At 44.3% G+C, this 21,662-nt stretch overlaps 1 protein-coding gene and 1 long non-coding RNA gene across 5 annotated transcripts in view; one reads left to right on the forward strand and one right to left on the reverse strand.

Moving 5' to 3' along the window:
* Positions 1-21,662, forward strand: part of TNR (tenascin R) — a 408,221-nt gene that overhangs the window by 262,017 nt on the left and 124,542 nt on the right. The gene's annotated exons all lie outside the window — the stretch shown is intronic.
* On the reverse strand, positions 324-21,284 carry LOC116560298. 3 transcript variants are annotated; one of them, XR_004272894.1, is made up of 3 exons: positions 21,216-21,284; positions 2,668-5,478; positions 324-1,347 (listed from the first exon to the last, which is right to left on the reverse strand). It is a non-coding gene; the product is annotated as an uncharacterized LOC116560298 (long non-coding RNA). The 3 variants fall into 3 exon arrangements; XR_004272895.1 differs by lacking the exon at positions 21,216-21,284 and having other exon boundaries at positions 2,668-4,186; positions 5,342-9,372; XR_004272893.1 differs by lacking the exon at positions 21,216-21,284 and having other exon boundaries at positions 2,668-9,367.

A 21,662-nucleotide genomic window follows, 5' to 3' on the forward strand; every position in this document is an offset into this window, starting at 1 on the left:
ATTAGCCATTCTCAGGGCTGCGAAAATGTCTGTCCTCTCCAAGCAGCAGAGGGGATAATCCCCTGTCTGTACCTGAAAACTCCTCTGATGAGGGTCTTAGTGAGGGAAGGGAGCACACTGGAACTCATCTCAGAATCTTATGCTCAGAATCAACCTTTAGGATGACAGAATTTTCTATACCCCAGGCTCTCCTTTCTGGCACAGATGTTGGAAAGTGTTAACAGTGGCCTCTACCGACCAGACATAGTATTACCACATACTTAAATCTCATCTACGTAATTTCATATTCATTCATTCATTTGTTCACTCATTCACTGAATCAGTAATTTTTCAGCAAACATTTATTGAATATTTATTATATATAAGGCTCATAAGATAATGTTATTCACAGGGTGCAAGGATGAATGCCCCATTCTCCTTTCCCTAACCCCACATTTTCTCTCTCACTGGTCCAGATAATGCATGAAGCTTATAAATTTATCTCTCCTTGGTCTTAAAGAATGCTAATCCACTGTGACAACGCAGAAGGTTTTCAGTTTAAAGTTAAAGATTACTCCTTGGTAGTCATTAACACTAGTAGAAATTAGTTTCTTCTGTCAGAAAAAGGAAACCTTTGGGTGAATAAATACAGAACCATGTAAGTCTGGATTAATAAAAGGGATAAGAAGTGATGTAGGATATGCCTCTAGCATGAGGTAGTGCAATGAGACCCAAAGAGCTAAAAAAGGCCAGGGGGCAATTTGAGCCATTAGGCACTTGGAGAAAAGAGGGTGGTCAGAAAAATGGCAGTATGAATAGTGGCTTTGGAGGATATGTTCTGAATTCAAATCTGGCCTCTCATTTACTAGCATCTGATTTCAGGTGAGCTTCTTAACCTCTCTAATTCTTCCTCTAAAATCCTCATACAACCTGTGGGAACTTGGCTATGAATGTCACGTAAAGTACTCAGCACGGTGCTGGGCATAATGTTAGCATTCGGTAAACATGGGTCAAGTCATTATGACCAGAGAGGAGGAATACACTGTAAAGGAGGCTGTGGAGACAGCAGGGCAAACTCCACCCCTACCTCTTTTTCTTTCTTTCTTTCCTTCTTGCTTGGTTGCTTGCTTGCTTTTTTGTTTTGTTTTGTTTTGTTTTTTGTTTGTTTTTTGTTTCTATGTTCGTTCCTCCCTCTGCTCATCACATTCTCTGGGCCACTTGCTGCCTTCTCAACTTTATGAAGCTCTCCTGCAGCGAGTACAGGCTTCAGGGCACATCCAAGCTCCTGACTGTGCAGCTGGAGAATGGAGCCAAGGATCCGTCCAGAGACGTGTAGGAGGAGTCCTCGGGTCACAGTCAGTTCTGAGGCTGGGAGAAAGGTCTTAGTGCACGTGCACAGACGAGGCCCTGTGGCCATTCCTGCCTCTCCTGCCTCGGCTCCTTCCACTCGGCTGCTATCACCACCTGACCTTGCACCTTCTGGGGAACACGAAGACAGGAGCTACTTCTTAGTATTTATCTAGAATCTCTCCAGAATTCTATTCCGGTAGATTTGAGGTAGATGTGTGGGTGGTTGTGCGTTTTTCAAAATTAGCATGCTCATTAGCTTAGCTCAGAAGTAACTGGGAAATACAGCTACCCACAGCAGCTGGGAGGTTTTTCAAAGCAACCTACCAGCCACCAAGTGTGTCAGAGGGACATGATAAGATCTATAGAAACCCACATATCAGATTCAGGGTTCAGTTGCCTTTGTGAGTCCATAATCAGTGAGTAGCCAAGCAGTGCTGTTATTTTAGCTTGGCATCAACACTATATGTGGGCCTGATCCGACTGTAAACCTCAGAACTCCAGCTGCCACATTCAGCCAGGAGATCTATGTGAGAAAGAGCTGATGGGGCTCATGGGAAACTTGAGAATTTAGGGAGCTGAGTTTGAGGTGATAGGTCACCAGGATTAAAATCCCTAGGGAGGAAAGCCATATGAAGTCTCCCCCGCCCGCTTGGAGAGTCCCCACATGAGCGGCCTAATCATCCTAAGATGGAAGAGACTGAAGCAAGTCAGGTTCTACCTGGGAATACTGCATTGCTGGTGGGGGGAAAGTTGTCAGGGGTGCCCCAGGGAGGGCCCTCTGAATGTATTTTAACCCAATGCTAGGAAAATAATTGCCCCAAATTCCTCAAAAAAAAAAAAAAAAAAACAGAGTTAGACCATCAGTGGAGAGTGCCTTTCCCACCTCAAAGAGGGGCAATTGGGCAACCATTTAGGAAGCCAGAGAGTCAACATGGGGTGAAATCTTGCCAGAGATTGAGAACAAATTTGCCATGGTTTGAATCCCAGCACTACCTTGTGTGTAATCTTGAGGAAGTTTTCAAACTCTTCTAAACCTTAATTTTTTCTGCCTGTCAAATGTAGGTAATAGTGTCAAGCACCTATTGTAAAGATGAAATGAGGTAATATATTTAAAGGGCTTTGCAAAGGTAATGCTAAAAGTACACAGACTAATGTAACCCATATGCCTCAGGATTTACTAGCCTGTAACCATAGTCTAAAGTCCTATTTCCTTCTAATGTCTGCATCTGTATAGTATGAGCCCCACTGGCCTAATTGCCAGTGATCATAAGTAGAATTTAATAAGAGGATGCTGACAGCTTAAGCACAATTTCTAGAAAAAACAAGAGCGGGTCTTACCACAGGGAGGCAGCCACATTATCTTCTTATATAAACAAGGTCCCCTGATGTCCTTTCCACAGCGGCAGGAAACTGAGCCAGGCATGGATCCTCCCTCCTGTCACACACAGTCACCCTGGAGTCTGTCTGAAGGAAAGTGCAGATAGTGGATTTTTTTTTTAATATAGGGAGACCAGGTGCTCCCAAGGGATGCTGGACTGGATAGAATTCATTCACAGACAACAAAATGATTCCCAGGGTTGCCTCTGCCCTACCTCTTCAACCACACCTCCAAGGTAACTGAATGTTTACGAAGCACATAATCAGACAGAGAAATGGAAGCACAGAGAGCTAAGGTGATTCTGTCCAAGGTCAGACCACGAATCAGTGTCTGGCCTGCACTTCATTTCTGCCCTCGATTGCAGTCTGCTTTCCTTCTAAATTCACCCGAGTCCTGCCTGCCCATTCCTCCTCCTCCTTCTCTTCCTCCCATACTAATGTTGCTCCATGTGGACGATATATGCACACATATTGAAAGTTGATGCAAGTTTTCTCACTTGAAAACTGTGTAAGACTGTATGTATAAATTAAGCTTGGAGTTTCTAATTATCCATTCTAAAGAGAAATGCCAATGAAGTGAAAAATCCAAGAGAGCAATTACACATAACCCCAAATGGTTTATTTTTAGTTGAGAATAAAATATAAAATATGTGCCCCTCTATTTGCAGCATATTTAATTTCTCTATTATGCTTTGCCCAAGTGAATTTGCATTCTTCGAGCACCCAGCAAGTGACAGCGTAGGCAGTGAGCCACTCAGAAGCATGCTGGGTGGCAAAGGAAGCCAGCTGGAGATTAAGCACTTGCTCTGCAAAGATCCACACTTAACTGGCCTGTCCCCACCCCCAAGAATGATCAATCAGAGGCCGAAGGACTGAGGAAGGAAGTAAAACACTCTGCTCAGGGAGATAGAATGGACAGGGAACCTGTACCGCCTTCTTCCAGCCCCGTGTTTGTATAAAAGCTGACTGAGTATATGTAGTACCTGCGTGCCTCTGTTAGAACATCCTCCATCTAATTTTCTCCCAAATGCTTTCCTGTCTTTCTTCAGATCCTCCACTTAATCCCTGGCTGGCCCACCCTCAATCCCAAGCCAGCAACATCTTTCTGGGTCTCATATCTGTGTTACTTCTATTGTTCTGGGCTTGTCCATTTTTATTAGATGGTGCACTCCATGGGGCAGGGAGCCAGGTCTCCATGCATTGGCGAAACACTATGTATGCCCAACACTTTATAAACAATACAAACGGACAAAAAAATTGGTTAATGGCTAAGATAAGCAGTTGACACAAAAATCCACATGTAGATAGCATCACAATGAGAGGTAAAAGCACAGATCTCCACGTGAGGTTGCAGGAAGCAAGCTCTTCAAAAAGATAAATGTTACAACCTGGAAAATTTCATCAGCAAAAATATTCTAAGCAGGTTCCTCTGAGTATGTGTGGAACATATGAAAATGGCATATCTCCTCTTACGCGGGAGCTAGAAAAGAAATGTTATTAGTGGGAATGACATATGTGAGCTTCACTCTGAATAAATATACAATGTCTATATATATATTGTATGCATAATAATAACACCTCAAATCTATATGGTGCTTTTCTTCCCAGGAACTAAAAATGATCCATGGTTGTTATTATCTCATTTACCCTTGCAGCTATTTTCCCTTATATTTTGCTAGCATATCATCAAAATACAGAAACATTTAAGAGCCATTCTTTTGGCTCTTCTTTCCCAGGAAGCCCTACCTCTTCATTATACTCTCCTTAAAACGTAGTTAGAGGAAGGAACTAGTAATTCTATTATACAATCCTACAATTTATTCATAGGGCTAGATAATAGTCGCTCCCTGGTGCTGTTATGGGTCTCTAGAGACCAATAGTTATTAGTTTGCTGCCCTCACCCACATTCTGAGCTTCCAGAGTTCAAATTCCCAAAGGGTCACCATTTAGGGCTCTGGTAATATGTCAGGTAATATATCTCTATTGCTCACAGAAGAGAGGTTGCACACAATGCTACTACCTGATAATGCTTTTGCAAAATCAGTTAACAGATAAATCCCTCCACTTCCCAGCACCCCTGAAGAGACTGTTAGGTTTTTGATTGTGAGGTGTAGCTTTGGGAGGATGGGGAAAAAGTGTGGAATGTGGATTATTTCAGACAGGTCCAAAGATGGGAGGCCCAAAGAGCACCAACCTTGGGCCAACCTTCGGAGATCTCTAAGCAGCAAAAGGACACTGGGGACTCTGGATCAGGTGCTCAAAGTATAATATCTCAATGAGATATCAAGATGGGAAAGCGGAGTGGGGAGCACCAAAGTTACCTACATGGCAGTTCCCCCCAAAAGCAACATAGAAACCTGGACAGCGTTCTGAGTTAGGAAAGTACTTTTGCCATGCATCATCTACTTGTGCTCTGGGAAATCTTGTCAATTAGACTCTAGCAAGCCCATTTTATAGATGCGTAAACCTATGCCCAGAGAGACTGTGGTTTTCCTGAGACCACTTGTCCTGTGATCATGGCATGCACTAAGCTGCTTCTAGGCTCTGGGAGACAGTTGGGTGGTCAGTGAGGACTCTCACCTCTTGTCCTCAATTCCCAAGGATGGAATGGAGCAAGAACAAGATAGAAGGTTACCAGACATAGGTGTGTTGATAAATTTGTGGCCACTGGGCAAAATGACATTCCCTTGATTCTCCTACTTGGGCTGCATTTGGTGTTCCTGTTCAGCTCTCTTTTTTGTCCATACCATTGGCTTTAATGTTCCCCTTATCCTGCAGAGGTAACTTGCACTGCACCTTTAAATATCATTTTATTATAGGACTAGGAGGTTTGAGGGGAAGTTAGATACTCTGTAAAAAAATGCCAGTTTTAGTCCTTAAATTGCTCAAATTGCTGATTATTTCTTGGATTCTCCTTTTCATATTTAGGTATTGACAATAAGTAAGTTCGATAAGAACAAGGTTTGTTTTCTTTTTCTCATCCAGGATAGGAAAAAGAATACATGGGAGCTCTCAATTCTATTTCAACAAAGAGTAATTGCTTTCTTAAAGGGAGAAATCTGGATTTTGAAAGATGAACATAAACTTACCAGTTTAATAAAAGAAGGAAAAGAGTATTTCAGGATACAGGGTCCAGCAGGTGCAAAGGCACAGTGGTGCCCTCCCAGAACTGCATGTTCCTAGGACTGTAAGAATTTTGCATTTGTGTGGCAGAAACTTCCAGTAATGGGAAACAATAGGAAATAAAGCCAGAAGAGTATACAAAAGATCAGGATTTTGTGCCAAAGAGCTTGATTGTATTTCTGCCACCCCTGAAAAGCCAGCATGTCTACAACACTTAACACATCATCTCATGAAATGGCATAACCAACCCACCAACACTGCCATGCTTCCTCCCCAAGCCCTTAGATGATGGAGATCATAAGCAGAAAGGGACCATGATCCTTAAATTTACTTTGGCAGAAGGGTGTAAGAGAATGAGAAGATGATGCTAGGGGCAAGGAGACCGGAAGAAAGATATGGAGAAGAGTCTAGATGAGTCGATGGGAACCCATAGGGAAGCAGTGCCAGGGAACAGAGGGAAGGGATGAGTCAGGGGACACAGTGGTGGTGGGAAGGGCTTGGTGACCTGGGTGATAAAGAGCTTGCTGGGCATCCGGGGGCCTCTGGGATTATATGAGCAGCTGGTGCCACAGACTTCCTCCTCTTGAGTCCAGGCCACTTCTGCCCTTAACAAACATTTAGAGAACATTCTCTGTGTGCCTAGCATTGTTCTAAGCACTAAAAGAATTAAGTAATTTAATCCTCACAATAGTCCATGAAGTCAGAGAGGTCACCTAGCTGGTGCGTGGTAGAGACTGGGTCCCAGTGTCTGTACTTCTGACAGCCATGCTATGCTGTCTTTCGGTTCATTTGGTAACATTCAACAAACACAACCCGAGCACCTTCCTACCTATGCAAACATTTTACCCACAGTTCTAAGCACAGCCTCCTCACATAGCATGTTCCCTCTTACCAGTGGCAACAGTTAAAGCTCTCTGTTTTCCAGAAGTTTCCAGACATCCCCATCGACCTCACTCCAGGGCATACATGGTTACAGATGCCCTCAGATCATTTTATTCTCCTTAAGAATGAGCTTAGCGCTCACTGCTCCAATCTCAAGCTTGAGACCGTTCGCTAGTTTGCTCAGGCTGCCATAACAAATCACCACAGCTTAGGTGGCTTACGCAACAGAAACTTCTTTTCTCACTGTTCTGGAGGTTGGAAGTCCAACATCAGCAGCGTAGGCAGGGTTGGCCCTCTCTGAGGCCTCTCTGCTTGGCTTGTGGTCTGTTCACATGGCCGGTCCACTGTGCACATGTACCCCTGGTGCCTCTGGATGCCCTGATCTCCTTTTAGAAGACACAAATCATTGGATTAGGGCCCACCCTAATGGCCTCATTTTAACTTAATCATCTCTTTAAAGACCCTATCTGTAAATACGGTCAAATTCTGAGGTTCTGGGAGTTAGGACTTCAGCATAGGAATTTGGTGGGACACAAGCTAGCCCACACCAGGTGTCTTCTCCCCATCATGTCCATCTACCTGGTTCCTAAATGCAAGTTCCTCCCAAAGATACATCTCTGGGATGATCTCATATTATAGAAATAATGTGCATTAAATTGAAATATATCCAGTATCATGGATCTTTGCGAAAATGGAGAATTTGCGTGTGTGTGTGATTCCTAAAATGATGACCCTCTGCCTTGCTTCCACAGAATGCCTTGTGCGCTGACAGCTCAAGGGGAGGCAATGGTGATAAAAGCATACAGGCTGGCCATGAATCTCCTCATTTTGATGCACTTCATTAAAACCGGCATTTTTTATTACAAAGACCTGACAAAGTGAATATTAGACAGAAATGCATGTTAAGCTGCCATTGATCTTTCCGGGTAGATTGTACATTAAAGAGTGCACTTTCACACTCTGTTAGCCGCTCCCACATAAAAGGGAAGCAAGAATCAAAGGCAAAGTGCTTCAGCCTTATCCCTCCAGCATCACTATGGCTACCCAGTAGGGTCAAGTGGGCAGAATCAGACCAGGGGCAGGAGCCACCCAAATCCCATGTCCAAGGGCTCTGTAGACATCTGGGCCTCAGCCATCTTCTCTGCCCACTTGACCGGCTTTCCTCCATGGCTGAGCGGTCACTACCAGTGCACGGGGTCATTTTTCCCATCCTAGAGCTCCCATTCCCTAGGAAGGAATCTGAGTTGCTCCATTTCTTAGGAACAACAGTTCGGCCTGAAGCGTGCCCTAAACAACATCTCTCCCCTGGGTATTTCTTCATCAAGGGGACAATACTAGTTTTTAAAATTCAAGACGATGGCCCAGAGCACCTCTGGGGGGCTGCTGGTGATGAGCATGTGTGTGCGTGCATGTTGGTATGATGATATTGACAGGAGCAGAAACCAGAAGTTTAATGAAAACAAGAGGAAAATGTATTTGGCAGCTGGGGAGAGAAGCTGGATGAAGAAATCCTGTGCCTGGGGTTTGCTACTGCCTGAGATGGAGTCACGGCTTGTCTTCCTATGGTCAGACAGACAATCCTCACTAGGAGCCTTGTCTGCTGAAATATAACAATTCAGGAGAAGCAAGTGGGGCTTAAATGCTAAGGGCTAATCCTGCCAGAGCCATTTCTTCCTGGACAATCTCTTATTTTAAAGCAGCCACCTCTTTCATCACTACTACATTCGCTGCCTCTGCTCCAAAGCATTCTGTCCTCAGACCCCACCTTAACTTCTACCTCAGTGTAATCTTCCAAAGCCAGGCACCCCTGCTCGTCAGGCACAAAGATAGGCTATGAGACAGACAGTGGCTCTCCAGTGCTGGTCAGTAAGGGCAGATGAGAGACCTGACTCATCCCAAGCCCAGCCAGGGCTGATTAGAGAATCAAGCACCCAAATGGAACCCAGATGACTACATACCCTACTTCCTCCAGGAGTGACTATATCACTCCTTCCAGACTTAACAGCTCCTCCAATCATTGTAAATCTACATACCGCACACATTACAATCATGCGCCATGTAAACACAATTTGGTCAACAATGGGCTGTGTATATGACAGTGGTCGCACATGATTATAAGGGAGCTGAAAAATTCCTATCCTCTAGTGACATTGTAGCTGTCGTGATGTTGTAGCCCAGTGCATTACTCAAGTGTTTGCAGTGTTGTGGTGTAAACAAACCTACTGCACTGCGAGTCATAGAAAAGTCTAGCACATGCAATTATGTACAATATGTAAGACTTGATCGTGATAATAAAAAGCTATGTTGCTATTTTATATATTTACTATGCTACACTTTCTGTCGTCATTTTAGAGTGTACTCCCTCTGCTTATTTTTTTAAAATTAATGTAGGACAGCCTCAGGTAGATCTTTCAGGAGGATTCCAGAAGGCAGTGTTATCACAGGGGCTGACAGCTCTACGCGTGTTACTGCTCCTGAAGACCTTCCAGCAAGACAAGATGTCCAGGTGGAAGACAGTGATATTGATGGTCCTGACCCTGTATAGACATAGGCTAATCTGTGTTTTCGTGTCTTTGTCTGCTTTTTTGATTTTAGAGACAGGGTCTGGCTCCGTCATCCAGGCTGGAGTGTAGTGGCATGATCACAGCTCACTGCAGCCTGGAACTCTTGTGTTCAAGTGATCTTCCTGCCTCCGCTTCCTGATTAGCTAGGACTGTAGGCATGTGCCACCATACCCAGCTAGTGTGCCTTGGTTTTTAACAAAAAAAAAAGTTGAAAAAGTAAAAAAAAATATATAGAAATAGAAAAAAAAAAACCATGAAATGAGGATCTAAAAAAGAAAATATTTTTGTATAGGTGTATCGTGTCTGTTTTAAGTTATTACAAAAGTCAAAATGTCTTAAAAATTTAAGTATATGACATAAAAATGTTACAGTAAGATAAAAGTTAACTTATAATTGAAGAAAAATCCTTTTAATAAACTTAGTATGTCCTAAGTATTCAGTGTTGATAAAGACTACAGTAGTGTATGGTAATGTCTTGGATCTTTACATTCACTCACTCAGTGACTCACCCAGAGCGGCTTCTAGTCCTGCAGACTCCATTCATAGTAAGTGCCCTGTACAGATAGATCTACCATATTTTTAAATCTTTTATGCTGTATTTTTACCGTACCTCTTCTATGTTTAGAGACACACATACATACCACTGTGTTACAATTACCTACATTGCTCAGTACAGTAACATGCTGGCCAGGCTTGCAGCCTGGGAGCAATAGGCTACCTACGTGTGTAGCAGGCTCTGCCACCTAGGTTTGTGTAACTGCATTCTATGATCACACAATCTCCTAACGACACTTTTCTTGCACTAATCCTCGAGATTAAACAACGCATGACTCTACTTATCTTGTAATGAGTACAGACTGACGTGATCACTGGCTCTGTCAAGAATCCCAAATAGAGATTTTTACAAGCTGTGATGCAACAAGCACAGAGATGGGCAGGGAAGGACATAAATGAGTTCATTACTCAGCCCAATGTGTTAACTTCAGTCCTGTCATGATTCATAAGACAGCTCTTCTGTTTTACTAATTGCGGTGTATTTATTGCCCTTCTCTCTTCGCTGACTAACTCAGATGTGTCAAACAAGAGCAGTGAGCCTCCTGTTCCCGACAACACAAACTGACTTCTTCATTCCACCCTGCAGAAACAGCTAAAGTTCCTAGTGCATCCAGCTGCCTTTGTCTCCTCATTTTACCTGACTCTGCAACATTTGGTGGCATTAACCTCTTCACTGGCCAATGGCCATTGAGTTCCCACCTGGTGCCCAACCCTGTGCCAAATTTCAGCCAACAGTGGTGCAGGACATGGCCACTGAATGTCAGGGGTCCACAAGCGAATAGAGAAACAAGTGAATAAACAATCACAAGGCACAGAGATGCATCCTGTTCAAGCGAGGGCTGGAATGAATAAGCCCTACTATTTGATAGCACAATACGGTGACTATAGTCAACAACTTAATTGTATAGTTTAAAGAACTTGCTTGAGTTTTTTGCAACTCAAAGGATAAATGCTTGAAGGGATGGATACTCCATTCTCCTTGATGGACTTATTTCACGTTGCATGCCTCTATCAAAATATCTCATGTACCCCATAAATATGTATACCTACTAGGTAGCCACAAAAATTGTTAAAAATTAAACTATTAAAAATAAAATAAAGGGAGGGCTGGGAATAGCATGGGAGTCTGGAGGAGGCACACTTTTGCTCCTGACGTCTGTGGTGTGCATGCCTTTGAGTGGCAAGCCTTCTCTTTCGACCACTCCCTCATCATCCTCACTCTGCTCTTTTTGCGTTTTGTCTTCCCCTGCAGCCCTTTGCACGCTGATGATCCCCCTATGTCACCTCCTGCCTTCTTTTCTTTTCACTTTATATATTTTCTTTGAACGATCTAATCCATTCCGAGGATCCAACTGTCACCTTTCCACTGGCGGCTTGTACATCTGAACCTGTCTCCTGAGCTCCAGACCCACAAACCAGCTGCTTATTTGAGCTATCTGCAGACTCCTCAAATGCAACATGTTCAGTACTGAACTCCTTCTCTCCATGCTTTACCCTCACAGTGTCTTTTCACAGTGGATCCTACCAGCCATGCCAGTTAGAAATCTCCCTGTCATCCTGCCTCTTCCCTGGTGCCCATTGAGCGATGATCACTGCACATTTTTCCTCTAAAGGGTCATTTGCACTCACCTTTCCATCCTGCTCACTTACCCACAGCAGCTGATGCCCTCACTCTCTCCAGCTTAGACCCTTGCAGTCATCCCCAGGCCAGTCTCTGTCCTTTCAGCCTCAGTAGCACTTCACTCCAGTCTATGAGCCATACTGATGTCAAAGAAATTGGCCCAAAACCCAAGTCCAAAACCCAGGTCTCCCATATTTAAGACCAGGAGACAGATCTCACTTCCCATAGAACCATATCGGAGCTCTTTGCCTACCTTTCAAGCTCTCTCAGTCTCATGCTAGGCCTCCTTTACTCTCTCATCTCCTCTTCTCCCTTCCTCCAGTTACCAGGCAGCCCCAACAAAAGGCCACAAGATCCTCCCCACAGCTCCTCCATGTCTTTCTGTGTCTCCTCCCACCAGCTGGAAAGTGCAGCCCACATGCCAATCTCAGTCCCCTGCTTGGTAAATTTCTGTTTGTTCTTTAGGGTCCAATTCAAAACTCTCTTGTTCTCTGAACCTTCTCTGACCCAACCACACACCATTAACTACCCACTTGCTACTAGTGAGAGCTGTTACTGAGCAAACTGCTATCTGAGGAAACAGTGGGTGTGAGGGTAGTGGCTGCATTCTCATGGCAATCGGGTCTCTCTCAGCCTGTGGTATAGTTTCCCATTTGAATTTCTGCCTCCTGGCAGGACACTGAACTCCTTAAAGGCAGAGGCTGTGTCTTCTTGTTATTGGGACTCAGAGAACCAGGTGCGTCTCTTCCATCCTGTCCTATGTGGCTCCAGACTCTCTGATCATCTCCAGCCAGCAGACTCGTAGGTCCATCACAACCAACAAGCCCCAAACTGAGTTCAATGTCTTCCTCCCCAAATGCTCCTTTTCCTGAGTTCTCTTTGTTGGGTGGCAATCTCCAAACTGAAGGTCATTTTGCCTCCTCCCTCAGGCCTGTTTTCTACCCATTTTACTTCCTAAATGTCTCTCAAGTCTGCCCTCCTCTCCCCTGCCGCCAACATTCTACTGCCTTCAGTGACTGCCACCCGGACTACCGCACCAGCCTCCTCAAGGCCGCCGGCATCATGCTCGCCTTCTGAGAACCCTTCAGAAGTTCTCTTCTACTACTAAAAAAAAAAGAAGTCCCCATCCTGACTACCAGGCTGGCCCCACCTCCTCCTGCTACCGGCCTCTGCCCCAGGCTCTGGCTTCCATGAAGCACTTGCAGGTCTCTGAACACACCATGTTGACGCTCACCACCACGTCTTTGCTGGTGCAGACCCTCCTACCTAGAATGCTCCTTCCCTGGGCTGCTCCTGCTCATGCTGAATACGAAACATAGATATCCCCTTCAACTTTCTCAGGTTCCTCTCCTCAGATTGGATTAACTCCATCTACCCTGTGTTCATAGTCTCCCCGGCATGTCACTGTTGTTGAGCTTACCACAACATCCTACACTCCTTGGGATTAGGAGCCATATTGCATGTAATAAGTGCTCAGTACATGTTGACTAAGTGAACATATTTTGTTAAAGGAGTTTCTAAAGAGAAAGGAAATGAACTAGTGTGTTTATATGCCAGATACCTTCAATGCATCATCTCAATTAAGTTGCACGGGCACTCCACATGGCAAGTATCATTGTTTCCATCCATATACAATTGAGGAAATTAAATCTCAAAGAGGGTACTTACCCTCAGGTGGAAAGGGATTCACATCCACATCTACACTCCATCCCCATCCCCTTTCCCCATTCTGTGCCACCTCCTTCTCTAGAGCATCGGTGGCAAGTTCCCACCCTTGGATATCTCCAGGAACCAAGGTGTCCCAGCTTCCTGGAGATCAAGACACCTTGTCCCACTCCAGTCGTTTCTGCTACTCTGCAAATCTCCTCCTTCATCTCCGCACGTCTGTAGGCATGGAGCTGAGCACAAGCTTTCTCTGCTGCTATATCATATCACAAACTTCTATCTAATTTGCCATTCCCTCTCTCCCTAAGGACATATTTACGTTAATACTTTAAAGGCAAGCATCTCTCCATGAAGCAGGCATGAATTTATTTTTCACTAGCATTCATATTATGGGAAATGCAGTGCTTTATATATTCACGAGTAATTTCTTTGCCCAATGCAGTTCAAAATTCAATAAATGCTGTTTAAGCTCAAGTCCCCCACTTGTAGGTCAGAGAGCAGCCTCATGGGGGTGGGAAGAAAATTCCCACATATTTCCTTTTCCTCTTCCCTGCACTAGCGCCCTCTGTCCCCTATGATATCAACGTTTAGTGCAGCTGTCACTAGTAATCACCATGTCAGCTACACTTTCTAGCCCCTGGGTCTAGGTGGCCTCAAGACTCACACCTCCAAAAACTCATGGCCATCTCTCAATGTCTTCCTGTGCCAAAGCCCATTGAACATCTCCCCAGTGGGCTGACATCCCCCGCTAGAAAGGTAATTCCTCTGAGTTAAGCATTGCCTAATTCTTCTGTCCTCTTTTAAAATGGAAATTCTCCATGGGGTCGCCCACACCTTAACTTTACCAAGTTCATTGTTTGATTGGAAACTAGGTCAACTTGTGATTTGTTTGAGAGTTTTAAAAAACATAAGGGGGCAGAAAGCAAAATGCTCTGTTTTTGTCACTAGTTTAAGGTTGGCACTTGCTGGTGGCGTGAGAGAGGTGGAGGGTAGGCAGAGCGAGAAGCTGCCTCTGGTCCACACTGGGAGACAGTGGATGTCACCCTTGGGCAGACCACATTCGCCCAGCTCTGAGGGCAGGACTCTAGCACACTTAGGAATATTAGTCCAGGTCTGTTCTCCGCATTGAATGATAATTCAGTAAAATCTCAATTAAAAGCAAGTCATAAATCACATTTAATGTTGCCCTGATGGGTCGAATCTAATATGCCAGGCCTATTAATCATTTGCCAGACCCTGGAATCCCAGCCTCTGTCTTCTGAGGATTCAGAGGTTAAGGCCCATTTCTCCTACCTCTGTCACAATTTAATCAGACCCCAGAGAGCAAGGGCCAGGGAGGTTTGGGACTGTGTCATGTCCCAGATGTGGAGCTTGGTGGGTTGGGTACTGATGGGGAACCCAGTAGGAAAGGGGAGCCCAGATTCCTACACAGGCTAGTTTGTCTGCTGGGTGTGGAACGTGCCAGATGGAAGTTGGCAATATGTATGATGCAGTTTCGGGAACTAGGCAACCTGGCAGGTTGAACAAGCTCTCCACAGCACCAGACAATGCCAGGTGGTCCTTCTGACAAGCACTGGGCATCAGGGATCTGAAAGAAGCTGCAGCATTTCCTAACACGAAAAGATCAGTAATGTGGAGTTCCCAGATAGGAAGCTGGTAGACACCCTGGCTGGCCCAGAAAAAAAAATGTGGCTTTGGATGGCAGGGTCCAGTAACTGGGCAGAGATCCAGGGCCAGGACTTCAGTCCCTTGGAAGGGATGCTGGTTCCAAGCCTAGAAAGACTGGGTCAGCAGCATACAAATCTCCTGGGAAGATGGAAGCACTGCAGGTATGTCTAGTTTACAAAGAAGCCAAGTGACCAAATGGGGAAACTGAGAGCTACATATCTAGAACTGGAGGACAAGGGGTCTTCCCTGACATTTCAGGGGAGACTCTGAGCACCCAGTTGGTGTCCATCAGAAAAGGGGAGGCTGAAGAATGACTCAACCATGAGATTTGAAGCTAGAGACTGGCATTTGATTCCTAGCTATGTGGCCTTAAGCCAGGCACTTCACCTCCATGAGCCTTAGTTTCCCTATTGATAAAATAAGGCTCATAATATTTAATTCACAGGATTGTTTTGAGGATAAATGGACAGGTACATAATAGCATCCAGTGTGATGGCTACCTAGGGTGACGATGGGCCTCAATTCCTGAAAGTCTACTGTTAGTGCAACAGAGGAAAGACCACTTCCACACAGCAAGTTCAAGAGACCAGAGGCAGAATGGAGGTCAAGGTTGCAGAGCCAGGATCCAAGTGGGTAAAACAGATTTAGGGTATGAAAATGTGAGGACCAAACAAGGCCTGTCTCAAGCTACTTCATACCACCGTGGGATCCCAAGAGTGTTATTCCAACCGGTGGTTATATTAACCAGCAGGTCTGCTTATAGGAGGGGGGCGGGGCTTGAGGGGCCTGAGCTAGGGTGAATGTGGGCAGATTGCCACACTGGGCTTGCCCTTTGTGGGGCCAGTGATGGTCCTAGAGGTTAGCCTGGGGCTATAAGCAAGGCTGCATCAGAGCGAGGAGGAGGTAGAGCTCCTGGATATTTCTTCACTCCCTCTCTTCCTTCATCCTTTCTTCACATTTTTCTTCCACATATATTTCTGGATCCCCTACTATGTGCAATACATGAACCTAAAAACCTGGAAAGAGCCTGACTGCAGGGATGAAGGACTGGGTAACAAGGCCCCACCGACTCCAAAGGAAAAGCGAACATCTTACTTCTGAAAGACCTCATAAAAAAATCCCATAAGGACACTTAGCTGCTTTATGATCAATATGCTTGAGAATTACTTAAGCATTTGTCATCAAGTCTCATTTTGTGCCACTGACTGGCACAAAATAATAGCTGGCATTTATTGAGCACTTATAAGCCAGACACTGAACTTAGAAGTTTACACGGGTTGTTTGTTTTAACCCTTTCAACCTGGGGGTTTCAGTAGCATCATTATCCCCATTTGATAGATGAGGAAACTAAGACCAAAAGAAGGAAACTTGCCCAAGATCTTGCAAGTAAGTAGTAGGGCTGGGATTATAGGCCACCGAGCTTTTAAACAGCTGTGTGTTATCCGGCTCCTGGCCAGGCCAGCAGACTCCTGCTCAGTTCTCCATGAGGCCTGGCTGCCGCCTGGCTTATGAGCTGAAGGATACCGATGTTTTGAATTGAAACCCAAACAACCGAATCTGCGTACTGGCTCTCCAGGCCTGCTCAGGCTCAGTGACCTCTTAGGATGGTGCCTGTGAAAGCTAGCAGTCCTCTCTCCTCTCCCCTCCAGGACAGGCAACACCCACTCTCTAGCAGCGAACTGGTGGTGAGACTCCTCAACCCTGCATTTGAATAACTGTCTTCATTTTCAGTGCCCCGCTCCAGGGTACTAGAACAGGAAATAATAAATATGGTCAATGGCTAGGACAGGAGGCAGCAGAATAAAAACAAATGTTATGTATTAGAATGAGCATTTTCTAGCTACCGTTAAAGGAATATGACAGTGGAAGCTGCTTTTCTGCTCTAGAAAATGACCTCAGCTCATATTAACTGTTGTTCACTTACAACCTTTCTGTTCATAACCTTTGCTCAGCCCATTGCTAAGGAATAGTCCAAGGCGCAATCTAGCAAGTGCCCGGGTGTTTGAATGCCTGTGTTCTGGGTGCTTTACATCTGAGGTGCTTGTTTTTTCTGGCAACTCCTGACCTTCTGATTGCTAATCCCTGCTCCTTTATTTCTTCTAGCCTCTTTGGCCAATTTCTCATCTTCCTTGGAGCTGGCGATGTCATCTAACTTTGTATCATCTTTGTCTTTATTAAGGGGCTTCTTGCTTTTCTTCAAGATTGTTCACATTTCACTAACTACTTTAATACTGGCTATTGAATTTCTGAAGCCCTGGGGCTCCTAGGACAAAGGTTAACCCATGTCTATTTAACCTGGTGGGCAAAATAGATTTGTCCCTCATTCAGAAGTGCTAAGTTCAATGCAATTGGGCTTTGTCTTATTATCAAATAATTCTTTTCCTTGATTATGCCCCTTTCAGTTCAAGGCTCTCTATTAAGTATTGAGGAAAAGAGATTTGTGGCTTAGATCCTGTGAGGAAAGTGATTAGTCATGTGAGGATCAAGGGATCAACTATTCAGTATTAATAAGCTTATGTGATAACCACACATTCTTTTTGACAGCACATCTGTGGTTTAGATTCAAGAACACTGAGGTTACAACAGAGAAGAAAAGAACATCACTCCATGGCAGATAATACATAAATACATGCCTTTATATACATAAAGCAGATAATGGAGTTATGTTATCGACTCCATTGGAAATCATATATTCTGTGGTTGTCTCCCCAGTGACCTTCCCTCATTTCTTCCTTGCAGCAGAATCCCAGTTTGGTTGAACCATCTGACGGCAGTTTAGTTTGTTCCTACTCTAGCCTCTAGTGGGGAAAGGGTAACCTTGATCAATCTAAACCAGAGATGGTAACTCTGTTCTCCCTTGCAAATAAACATCATGGAAATGGGCATATGGCACAATTCTGGACAATTAGCTGTGAAGCAGTGTTAGGGAACATTTTCACATCTTAAAGGGGCTATAAGAAAGGGATACTCCCTCTTACTCCACTTCCAAACTTTGGACATTGCTGGGTAAGGATATGATAAGTGGAGCTGTGTAAATCACTCTGGGATCAAGAGGCACCTAGGCTGAGAATGAAAGTCAACATAATGAGAATTGTCAGTGTGAGAAGACAGAAATAATCTTCTTCCTGGATGTTGCATTTAACTGCTAAATAAACTGGCTTTGCCTATGCTGTGGCTTTTGACAAGTTCATACATTGAAAAGATGACAAAAGAAAAAAGAGTGATGGTGCTGGAAAAGCAGACGTATGAAGCACACTCAACACAGTGTATGTAGTACAATCAACAAGGGGCTGAAATCTCTGGAAAATGGAATCAGGAGTTCCTGTTGAAACCTTCAAGTTAGTAGTATAAGGAACTAATGAGGCCCTATCTAAACGTCACCTGCTGTCTCCAGGACACCTGCTTGGGACTCTAAGCTCTCTGTAGGTAAAAACAGGTATAGAATCTTTTAAGGCAGAGTTTCTCCAGTGTGATTCGGAGAAAACTGACCTCCTGCTCTGGCCCCTGACTTCCAGAAAGTTACTGTTGGCCTGTTCCTTCTCTAATAAAAGTACAACACAATTTGACATTCTACAGAAACAATTTCTAAAACATGCTCTCTCACTACATCCAATGGGTAAAAGGTATCTTATTGGCAAAGCAGATTATTAACCAAAAAAAACCCCATCACATGGGTTGCAAACTTTTGTCCCTCCCCTACAGCCCTTTATGTTCTCTGACCAGCTGCCCTTGTCCTGTTGCTGGATGTCTGTGGGTGCCGTTGGTAGAGTGTTGTTATCATTGACAGAGCTGGTGTTATTTGCAAATCATCACTCACCTTGTCAGTATGAATTAACTAAGTTTTAAGGCAACAAGGACGTTCCCACACTTAATCATCATTATGATTCCAGAACTGGTTCCCAGTGAACCCAAATATTGAGACTGCTTGTTTTACTGCGGAATCCAAATACACAAAATTAGCAAGATCAGCTCTCGGAGTGTCGGCTGCTGCCAAATAAGAACTCCGGAGAATGCCTGTGTATATTATTAAATTGTGCATAATGAGGGTGTGTGTCTAGAAGCTGGCTTCTGTGGACGGGTGCATCTTTATCTCACAGGCTATGACAGCTTGTTTAAACCAAAGAGCACATTTTGATTTTTCTCCTTCCCCATTTATCAAGATGTTTCCAGTACACACAAGAAGCTGGAGATGACTGATCTTTGACTCATATCAGCCTCATCATTTCCTTCATTGTTCAAGTTGCTTCTGTGTTTTCATTACGGTCGGCATCAAATCAAACCCATCCTTGTTTGTCATATTCCACATACACCAAATTGGATACTCTTTTACCTTTATGTGTCCTGATGAATCAATCCATGCAACCTGAATCAGGTAAATTACTGAACCCCAAAAGGACTAGAAGTGGAAATATTTAATAAACAAAGGAGAAAGCGAGGAGAGCAACTGGACATTCTGTGGACAGCTATTGCATTTTAGGTCCCGGGATAGGTGCTTTTAAACAGGATCTCATTTGAGACTCAACTCTACAGGCATATTACATCTATATTTCAGATCTGGAAACCGCAGTTGCAGAGAATTGAAAGTAGTTTGCCAAGGTCATGCTGGTATTAAGGTGATACAGCATAGACTCACACCAGTGTTCTTCTCCATCCCAAGTCCTCGCTCTGCCTAGAACTCCTCCCTGCAAAGGATGGAAGAGGAAAAGCAAGGGCAAGGACAAACCAAAGGCCCAGGACATATGGGAAGAAAAGCGCAATAATCAGCAGAAATAAGGAACTATCAGAAGGAAACTATTAAGAATTCATAGAGGTAGAAGGAAAAAGGTCTCATTGAAAAGTAGAAATTGATGGAAAAAAATAGTGAGCAGAAGCAGTAAACACCTGAAAATAAGAAAAAGTAAGATTTCCCAAGAGATGTCACAGAAAGAAATCAAAGCAAAAGATGGAGAGTGAAAGGAACATATAAGATAGATGTAGAGATTTCATTTTCTGTTCTTTCATGGAAAGTTCCTTGTAGGTTGAGTAGAGAACTAACAAAGGGCCTCTGATAAAACCACGATTCAGCTCTGACATTAATGTTATCTAATTTTAGGGGAAGTGAATCTAATATTTAAGATTTTAGATACTCTCTCACTCCTCAGAGCGATTTCTTAAATCTAAAGGTGAGCCAGGGGAGGTAAAACATTTTCTTGGGAGCAAAAGCCATCCCTCCTATGAGGTAAATTGCATCTTCCTGGACGCTGAGTGCTATAAATCTTAGTCCCAGTAAATTGCAGCCACCAGCTGCTATGAACCCAAACTGCAGGTGAGTGGCTTAAAAAGGCCACTGGATCATGACTCTCCAGAAATGCAAAGCCCTGCAGGGTGAAAATCATTTCCAAGGGCTCCCGGGCTGTTCCACCCATCCATCTGGGACCAGGAAGGGAGTGACTCTTGAGGTTTTGAGTAATTTTTCACTAAAGCAAAGTCAAACAAGCTGAATACCAGAAGCCCTCTCCTACTGGGAATGCCCTTCTGGATTCTGCTAGGCAAGCATGCATGTGTGTGCACATGCCTGTGTGTATGTGTGCACACCCATAAGAGCATGTACGCATGGATGCATGTGTGCACCCATCTATATGTGCATGTACATGTTTGTGGGTGCACGTATGTGTTTCTATGTGTGTACCCCTCAACCCTCCTTACACATACCAACAAGGTCTCTGTAGAAGTTCCCCTAGGGAGGCAACTTTGAGTAGTAAAGCACTGGCCTTAGCGTCAGAAAGCCTAACTGCAGCATATTTTGAGTGAATTCTTCCCCTTATCCCTTTGCCACCTTGGACAAGCTACTAAACCTTTCAGAACCTCAGTTTTCTCATCTATGAGATGGAGTAACAATTCTTTCCTGGTTATTGTGAAGATTAAGTGAGGTCACATTTATAAGGATACTTGGTAAGCCAAAACACATTGCAAAAATGCAGGAGTTCTCACTGTTTTAGTGGCAGAACAGAAAGTAATATGTGATGATCAGATTACTAACATTTCAACATGAGTCCAGTGTGTGTCTCCTTGAAATCTAAGGGCTGATTGGAGAGACAACTGCAGAGAATCAGGTTTTCCAATATTCTGGTGCCTCTTCCTTCTTGATAGGAGTGAGGGACCTACTAGGGCCTTGTGTGCATGTCTCTACACTCTTGCCAAAGCCCAAAGCAAGTCTCTGGGACTTGCTTCAATGTTAAGGAAGCGAGCAGAAGGTAGCAGAGAGCTAGATCTTCAAGATACAGTTTCCCTGGTCATCCTACCTTGGGCACATGTCACCTTGCCTCCCATTTCTAGGAGCCCAGAGCAAGATAAATCCTCCATCTATCTCCTGCCTCCCCTCGCACACCTTCACTGAAAGGCAAAGGACCCCTGCCTCCAGCTCAGGGAAAAACCAGATTAACCTTTCTGACATGACAGCAAATGTTAGCAGTCTGTCTTGCTTCTTATAATGCCAATCTGGGCACCAGTCAGTCACCGTCTGTTAGAAATACAGACGATATATGTCAAAACTCACCCGCACATGCTGAATCGGAAAAGAGCCGTTATTACTGCAAACTCTATATACATTATTTATCAAATGAACTCTCTGCAGTAGGAATACAATTCATTTCTACTCTCTTGCTCTTGTTCTTTCATTTCAATAGGAGATGAAAGAAACCATTTATGGAACCTTTCTGGGCATTACTCATGTGGCAGTATCCCTGGCTAGGGTTTGAAGTCAGAGCTGTCTATTGCCTGAAGGGAGTGGGCTGCTTCGAGTAGGAGAGAAACAGCCCCTGTCTGCCAGGCTTTCTCAGGCTCCCCTCTCCATGGCCACCACCGCTGCACCCCACCTCCTGGAACGTGGAGAACTGGGT

The sequence above is a fragment of the Sapajus apella genome, unplaced genomic scaffold (genome assembly GCF_009761245.1).
Source record: "Sapajus apella isolate SASKATOON/1434 unplaced genomic scaffold, GSC_monkey_1.0 scaffold25, whole genome shotgun sequence".
Taxonomy (NCBI): domain Eukaryota; kingdom Metazoa; phylum Chordata; class Mammalia; order Primates; family Cebidae; genus Sapajus; species Sapajus apella.